We start from the raw sequence: 8673 nt of genomic DNA, 5'->3' as shown, positions 1-8673 counted from the left end.
AAAACTATTTGTTTCTTTAGCAAAACCTTCATTAAGAAGAGACACTGCAAGCTTACTGTCCATTCGTTTCTTCAGTCCCAGCTGCTACAAGAAAGTTTCAAATTAAATCGTGTACCTGCGAGAGACCAGAAAGGTTTGATATTATATTTTATCATCGTTCTCTTTTACAGGGATTAATGTTTGTTCTACAAATGCGAAGAAGTTGCAGCAGCTGGTTTACTTGACTGAAGCACTCTCGGAGAAGGACCTTCGATGATTCGTTTATCGCTGGATCAGCAACGCAATAGCCTCACGGCAGTCGCGAAGTTCGATCGTGGCCGGCTTGCTTTCGACCACCGAAAGCCTCTCCCGATGGTGAGCGGTCATGAACATAAATAATTAATAACAAAGTGTCAAACGGAGGTAAAATTGAAGTTTTATGGCGCCTCGTTTGTTGTTCCTTCCGTCCCTTCTTTTCATCTATTTTGTTTTTGTTGTTGTCCTATAATGGATCTTTTTTATGCCGCGTATCAGTTCACCGAAACTGAAACGGTAGTGTGGCAATAGGTGTGAAAGGGTGGCACAGAGGCAGCACGTACCCGTAGGTATTTCCTGTATTCAATAGAAGATTTCTGATTAAATTGGTATCCGATGAATATTCAAGTAACCGGTAAGGGTCCAAACAAATTGTACTCTTTCCTCGAACCTCAAAGAATCTGCAAAAGACGTTGCTTACGTGATGTTGAAATAAATCTTTATTTCAATGCTTCCCTGGTAGTTCCTGTGAGAGAAAAGGGGAATCACTACCGACCACCACCTGCAGATGGCCCTAATAGACCCTAAGAGAAATCGTGCAGATGGCTGGGATCCAGTTGGTGCGATAATATTTTTATGCACTTTACACACAAACTAGAGCTTCGAGCGATGTATTTTTAATCAAACTGGCTCACAATAAGTTAAAATTAAATCTTATGTAGCAATGTATGATGGAGCATACACGAAAATATGCATTTTCAGCCGTGCTTGCCGTCAAAATGCAGTACTATTCGTCGTTTCTCATTTCTTTGAACCTATTTGGCCGCGTTTCTCATTTTTTGGTAATCTGCTATGCATGTCATGTTTATACACAACACCATAGATGCCATAGAAAGGATTCTTTTTCTCTTCGGTTTTATCTTTGGTAAGGCCGCGAATGTTTAGCAGACTTATCGACTTATGACGACCCAAAACTTACCTTATAACACGCACTGTGTTTGAAGTTAAAGGATAAATTGAAGAAGCGGTCTTATTTCGGAAGCTAATAATCCATCATTGTTTTCGTAATTTTCATGGTCGTATGAATCACTTTTACGTCGAGTAAACAATCAAATGCATTTTTCTTTGGCTGACCATATTGAACTCCTTGCTATGTTTATAGAATGCATCATAATTACAATTTTGTTGTGAAGAAATGTTAAAAATTCGGTAGTTCGACGATAACTCACACATGACCAAACATAGGGAGGTTTCTATCTTTTTAAAGTTTTGTGCAAATAACAAACATTAAGCTGCTCATGCTTTAAAATTGCTTGCTTCTTTTTTATTTCAAGGGCTCTTTCGTAAATTAAGGCAGACATTAATAAAGTAGGTTATTAGGAAGACATTTTATAAACGTGACGACTGGACTACCGATTCCTGCTCGATGTTCGTTCTGGACGAGATGACCAAAATAATCGAGTATTGATAATGCGTCATGTTTCACGGGTCAATTTGCGTAACTTGTTACTAAACTGTGGCACCGTGTTGTTGATATTCAACGGGTTGAATTCTATCTAGTTCTGCGGTCAGAGGTCGGTGAAATTGACGATGACGTCGAACGTATTGCACCAATCGGTCATGTGACTGTGATTCGCCGGGTAGTACCGATTATGCGTTTCTTCGTATCCTTGCCGATCTTGTTGTAGCACAACGGATAGACCGGATCGTGATCGTATCTCCCCGCCTAAGGTGTCCGGCGTACTGTTTAGTCCAGATCGTAGATTCCGTCTTGGTGGGTGGCCGATTCATCACATCGCTCGTTTCAACGCTGGCTGACGTTCGCGGCAGGCCGTGTGGTAGACAGGATTAAAGTGGGTAGATTCCACAGGTAACGGACACCTCATGTCACCTCACGAAAATACGCTCGGCCGCCAAGTGCATTGAAGGACGACGACATCGAATGATCTGAAAAGAAACGGGAAATGAAAAGGCCATTTCGACATCTAGACGATTCAACAGACATTTTGAAATTAGCCAAACTAAAGTTAGAGTGAAAAGACGACCCCACCCAGATCTTCCCATCATTCGATCCTCCAGTTAGTGGTTTAGTCGAGACGAGTGCCCGCATCACCTACAAATTCATTTCCATCCCCGTCCATCGAAGACCGACTTTAGGTTCTTTCCGGCGAAGTGTGGGTTGCCTCTTTCAGTTTTGGGTGTTTATCAATCGTAATTGTGCGAAAAATGTCGTAACGACTTTCTGACGACGAGCCACCTGAAGACAATCCGACAACCAAAAATCCTTCCTACAGTAAAATATAAGCCTCGTATTCTCCGTCGTCATCTGTTTCATCTTCTTCTTCGTGTTCGTCGCGTGACGTGGGAATTTTAATGGAGTCCCATCTGATCGATCGGTCGTCCGTCGGGCACCGCGGCATTGCGACACGTTTCTAATGATTTTTGTTTCCATTAACGTCCCATTTTCGAATGGAGCGAGAAATGGAAAGTGAGGTCACACATCATCCGATCACCGCGCGTGGGGTCAAGTCGGAGATTTACATGGGAGCTGATGACATACGCCAACGACGAAACCAACGCAAAAGTGTATCTCGGCGATCTTAATTATTCATGCTTTGCGACGAAGATGTGCACCTTTCTACTGCCCACGGACAGGTGGCCTTTATAGCGTGCAATGTGTGTGTGTGTGTGTTTGAGTTCTTCGTTTGCTTTGCACTTTCTCACGACACACGGCGCGGCACATCGAAAAGGCTGCTGCATGATCGCCACACGCAGATTGAAACGGAAACCAAACCCCACGGCACGAGGCAGGTCGTCCGCCACGCCAGCTGCGCACAGCTTGGAGCAGTGTGCAGTAATGTGCATTAAATTTACTTTTGTTTCTCTTTCGACTTTCGGGAGTAGCCGTTTTCAGGGTGGAATGGATCCTTGCATCGGTCGCAGTGATTATGGAGGCTCCTCGCCAGCTGGATACACTGCGGATGCAGCTGGCTTGGCTGACAATTTAAATTGAGCCCGCTGTTTTGATACCTTTAGAAGAAGCGACGGCGCGGAACTAAGATCCTCTTGGACAGCTGCCATTTTAAGTTGTTGAAGCATCATCCAGCAGAGAAACAACGGTACGATGACGACCTTTCTAAGTCCTGATGTTTATCCCGTCTTTCGACTAGGAAGCAAAAGCGTTTTGGCTGGTGCCATGGCTAGGCCGTCGTTTTGCCTGCGCAAAGACCGCACTCACGACTCGCGGCGACGCTGTCAAGAAAAGATAAATCCAAGCCCTCCGCTGCTGGTTTGGTGATCACGCGCGCAAACGAGACAGTTTCCCAGAGTCTTCGTGGCATTTCTGCAGGCTGCAAGGCCTGGTATTGAACGTTGCAAAACACACAGACAAACTACCATCACCGTCGCTGTGTTCGGTGCTCCACCGGAGGGGACAATTTATTACATTTGGCCCCATTTGGGATAGGGCAAGTTGATGGACGCGAATGCCTTTCGTAGCGACAGCACCTCCAGCTCTAGCGAAGGAAGTAAAACGTGAATCTGCCTTACACTATGGGCATTGGGAAATAGAGACGACGGTGCGGACGGCGATGATGAGGCGCAGCATAAACTACGGTTCGATGTTCGGCCAACGGTGTGTGCGCTCCTGTAGCATCCTCCATCGCGGGATACTTTTATGCTTATGCTTTCTAATTTCCATTTACTTCAGATCCACAGGGAAACGGTTCAGTGCGGAACTCAGAGATCGAATTTGAGATGATAAAATAAAGGGAAACGAAACGAAAAACGGGGTTCGTCTCTTGACCACCTGTTGATGTTCTGTGTTTACGAGCGCTCTCAGTGCTCGGCCCCCACACGCACGGCTGTCGCAGCAGCTCCTTCGGGTAGCGACGAGAACAGTGCACACACACAAAGTGCTTGAACTTTCGAGTGGCAGTCAAAGGGCTCGGGACTCTCGGGAGGAAAACAAAAACAAAATTAATAATAAAAGCAACCGGCCGAGGGCGAGTCAAACAATGGGATGCCCTTCCGCTTCTTGGGGCTTCGGTGTGCTGACGTTTGTGTGACTTATGGTTGTTTTGTGTTTTCTTTGCGCTTGGAGTGTTTCTGGTTTGTGTACACGTTTTCGAGAAACAAATCGAATTGGAAGCCCTGGCCAATGACGGAACTTGGTTGAGTTGTTCTGGTGCAGAGCACCCGACCATCGTCACGTCGCTGGTTCCAACGGTTAATAACAGTGAATGGCTTGCACAACACAGGCAGCATCTGTGCTCCAAAGGACATGGTGCAAATTGAACCAAAATTCAATCAACTGCCGCGCGCGGATTGCATATTCAGTGGCTGATGTTGGCTCGATGGCCAGCAGGTTGGCTCGGTTGATTACAAAATCCGCATCCGCGATCGATGCGATGGAAGTGAGCGGAACAGATGCCGAGACCGTGATGCCGAAGCGATCGCAGAGCTGAGATTCAATCAATGAATGATTAGGCAGACTCCGCATGAGAGATGGTCTCGGTAGGGGCCAGGTTGTGGTGTACGCGGCCGAGATGGAATTCCAAACACCGCCAGATGGTCATCGATGGGAGCGAGAAATCGAAAAGGGAAACTTGTAATAATAATAGCAATAATACTAACTAGAAAACAGGCCCATTACGGGCCAACGTTCCGATGGACCTCGACGCCACGCAAAAGAAAAACCGTCCGCAACGGGTTGTGAGCCATTTAAAAAGCACCTCCGATGGGCCGTTGAAAGTCAGCACCTGGCCGCATGAGGTACCGCGAGAATACAAGAAACATGAAACGAAACTGAGAAATGATCGTCCCCGCGGTTCGCGAGGGATCGATCGCGGTTCAATATGGCGCGTTGAAGGCCAAACAAGGTTAACTCGACCACTTCTCGCAGGGGACTTGAAGTCAAGCAGCAACGATCTTCGCGCTCCGCTCACTCGATGGCCACAGTGGGCAAAAAGAAGCGCAGCAGAGCAATAGAATGCTGAGCAGCCGAGGGCCAAGGCTGTGTGTGTTTGGCATGAAGACGATTTTCTCACGCTTTCGTCAGGTCTCGCGCCGGTCTCGAAAGCGACCAACGATCCTCGTCCCGATGCGGCTTTTAGGGTGACATTTCAGGCCGTAATGCTACACGGCCACATGATCGGATTACGTTCCTAGCTTCCAGTGGATTTCTTTGCCGGTAACGCAATGTAAACGAAAGTGAAATGCACTCCGTTGCGTTTCTTTCGTTTCGATTGTTTGGGTATTGGAGCGTTGCGTTGAGCTGTTGTTGGACCCTCGTGTTCCTACTTTTCTTTCCATTCACGCATTAGACGTCGATCGTTGGTGTTGATCGATTTTACGGACGTTACTATTCCTTTTGTATTTGTGCGGTGGACCTGTTCGATGGACCCGACGGACCCGTCATCGCCGGTGCACAGGTAGAAGGACACGCATCGGTGCGTCGGATGGGCCTCTGAGGGAAGGCGGCCAACGAGGCCTTTAGACCTTTCCGATGCGGTAACAGGAAACATCTGTTTACAAATATTTGCCTTTTCTTATGCCGGTCTATGCATTGTGGGTCGATCTCATAACCCCGAACGCGATGTTCTCATGGAAAATGAAAAGTATTCGCTTACAAAGCAAACTGTTGCAGGAAAACCATTTTCGAATCTTTCTTTCGAACCTCTGCTGAAGCCAAGATCCTTTTTGTTAGCGATCGAGATGTGCATCCAATTCCCAACAAACCATGGTCCGGCTTCACATCAATCAACAAACGCGTTGGTGTGCTATGCTCTGTGCTATGCTATGAACCCAAGCTGGAAATGAGAGATTGGCGAATTTATGCAAAGTTCGTTGAAATGCCGCGAGCATTTCATCAGCGCTTTAAATGCTAATCTGTTGTGTGGCTGACCGGACCTGCCAAATTAGGGATAACCTGAAATGACATGCAGCTCACCGGATTGGCAGCTTATGTCGGTCCTCCGGTTCGGTTCGGTTATGTCCTCTTAGCCGGGGGCAAACGGTGACGGCGCATCTCCGTGAGTCTAAACATTAGTCTTTTCGACGAAGAACTTGCAACGAGCGCAACTCGCTTGAGTCGGACCATCTTCGGGATTCAGCAGTTCGTTCGACCAATTTTCCCGCGCAATGCACAACGAGAAGGGCACGGTAAAACGTAACTGCAGTCAATTAGCGCGCGGCATGCTGTCGAGCATTAATGCTGCAAGACATTGCATCGACCACAGTGCTATGTTGTGGGCAAGACCAAGGATGCCTACCGGATGACTCAAAACAGTGATCGACTTTGTTTTCGCTAGACACGATCCTTGGACATTGATGGGCGAGGAACTTTCATTGGGTCACGATTCCGGATTCCGGTGTCCGGGAGATAAATCGACACTGTGACGAGCAGCCCTCAAAAAAACCTTTCCGATAGCGTTCGTAGAGCAAAAAAGGTGATGAATTCGGGTGGATTCGAGTGGTTTCCTGTATGCGAAAAGGACGATGCAAACAACAGCAGCGGCCGGTTAATTGGAATACAAAAATCTCGTAAACAATCGCGCGTTGATCGGGTTTTTTGGGCCCAAGCGAAAAGATGAAAGGATTTCACTCCGAACTATTTGTTATTGATTCGGAACGATTTTAATTAGGAGGAATTTCAGGGATATTTCTGACCCGGGAATTCACCCAACATCCCAACGCACAGACGCACCCAGTTCCCATCCGGAATTCTGAATCACCAACCCAGAGAAGTCCGACGTAGAGGTCGTGGGGTTTTTATGCGTCTTTCGGTGGATTTTTCCTGTTTTGCCGCTTATGCTGTCCGCATTGAATGCCCTCCGCAACACTGTGGCCCGTTCGCATTTGCATTCGAAAGCTAAATTCGTTAGGTGCTCTCCTCTCTGCAGTGGGACTGCAGGATTTGTGCAATTTATGCAGTCGCCCAGGCGGACGGACTAGCGATGCCCCGTTCGGCTTCCCTTGAGAAACTTTCCCAACTCAAACTATGCTTACCCTCAAATCACGGCGGTCGCTTCATTTGAGACTTTTCAGCAAAACCAATACGCAGCGGAAAATGTACAGCAAAAGCGTAGCAAAGCTGAATCATGTTGGCCAACCTTAAGGTTTGGGGGTGCGCGCTAAACTGTGAGTGGCTCTTAAAAACTCGTTAAAAACTTCACACAGTAAATTATACAGGGACCTGCTGGTCCCTTGCATGTTGGGTGAACATTTTCTCATCATCTCGCCGCCCTACTTCGCCGAAAACGCACAACTTTCGCTCAGAACCAACCTACGAAACGTTTTCTCGGCTCAGCCCAATCTCGCGGGAATCGGTCCGTTGATGACGTTTGGGGCATTCTAGCACGGGTTGGGCAAACAGATGCCAATTTTGATAGAATTTTCGCTACATTCGACCTCCAGAGCGTGAGTGTATTTATACTACGGAACGAACGGTGGAGAAACTAATGCCTTATGTCTTAATTTTATGGTCCCGTCCCACCCGACGTGTAATTTCAACTTCCGTGACACTGCGTAACCGAAATCGAAAGCACTATCGACGTGCCTTGATGAGCTTTAATTTATAGTCTGCTTTGTGTCACAGGGTACACCACATCCACCGCGGACCTCCCAGTAATAGCTGTTTTTGGCGCGCGCACGTTCGCACATCATACAGCGTTGTCTCCGGAAAATCAAATCTCTAATTTGGTCCTCCGGTCGTTAAAATCCGATTCACCCTGGGACCTGGGAGAGATGACGGAGCTTGTAGCTCACTTCACGGTTCTTTGTGTCCCCGAGATCTCCAGCCATGGATCGTAAAATCGATAACCGAAACGCGCACGTTACGAACAACTTCAAAAGGCATAGGCAGGCGTGTTTTAGGATGAAACACACAAATTATGGGCACGCGTGGAAGACGAACCTAATTGCTAGTTTTGTCATGTTCACAGCCCGTCGGTAACCGAGTGTAAGGCCGTAAATTGATCCATTAGGCGGCATGTTGGGCGTTGATTTGCGATACTCTTGGCTCATCCCTCGAGTAGCAGCCTCCATTCGAAGCGAAAAAATGCGAAACAAGTAAAAACTCGGACAAAGTAAAAGACCTTCTCGAAGGAATGTTCTTCGCGTTCCATCATTGGAGCGCAGTCAGCATTTAAACGTAGATTACGACCATTAAAGCGCAGTATTGTCCGCAATCTCCGCCGTCGCCGTGATTTCCTTCAGGCGGTTCTTCGAAGGCATTCAGAAATCGTGCCTCTTTTTTATGCTCATCGCTTCTTATCGCCGGAGAAGACAAAACTCCGGGACCCCGAAATGTGGAATGGAGCAGATCACGCACAATGTCGGCCAGTTCTTGACCCCCTCATATCTCATTTGCCTGCTGCCCGAGCAAGGCGCGAGAGTCCATTAGCGCGAGTCAGGTCTTGACAGCGGACCCAAGAACAA

Source organism: Anopheles cruzii, chromosome 3, assembly GCF_943734635.1.
Source record: "Anopheles cruzii chromosome 3, idAnoCruzAS_RS32_06, whole genome shotgun sequence".
Lineage (NCBI taxonomy): Eukaryota > Metazoa > Arthropoda > Insecta > Diptera > Culicidae > Anopheles > Anopheles cruzii.
The sequence above is the reverse complement of the archived record's forward strand: the minus strand, read 5'-3'. Positions refer to the sequence as shown.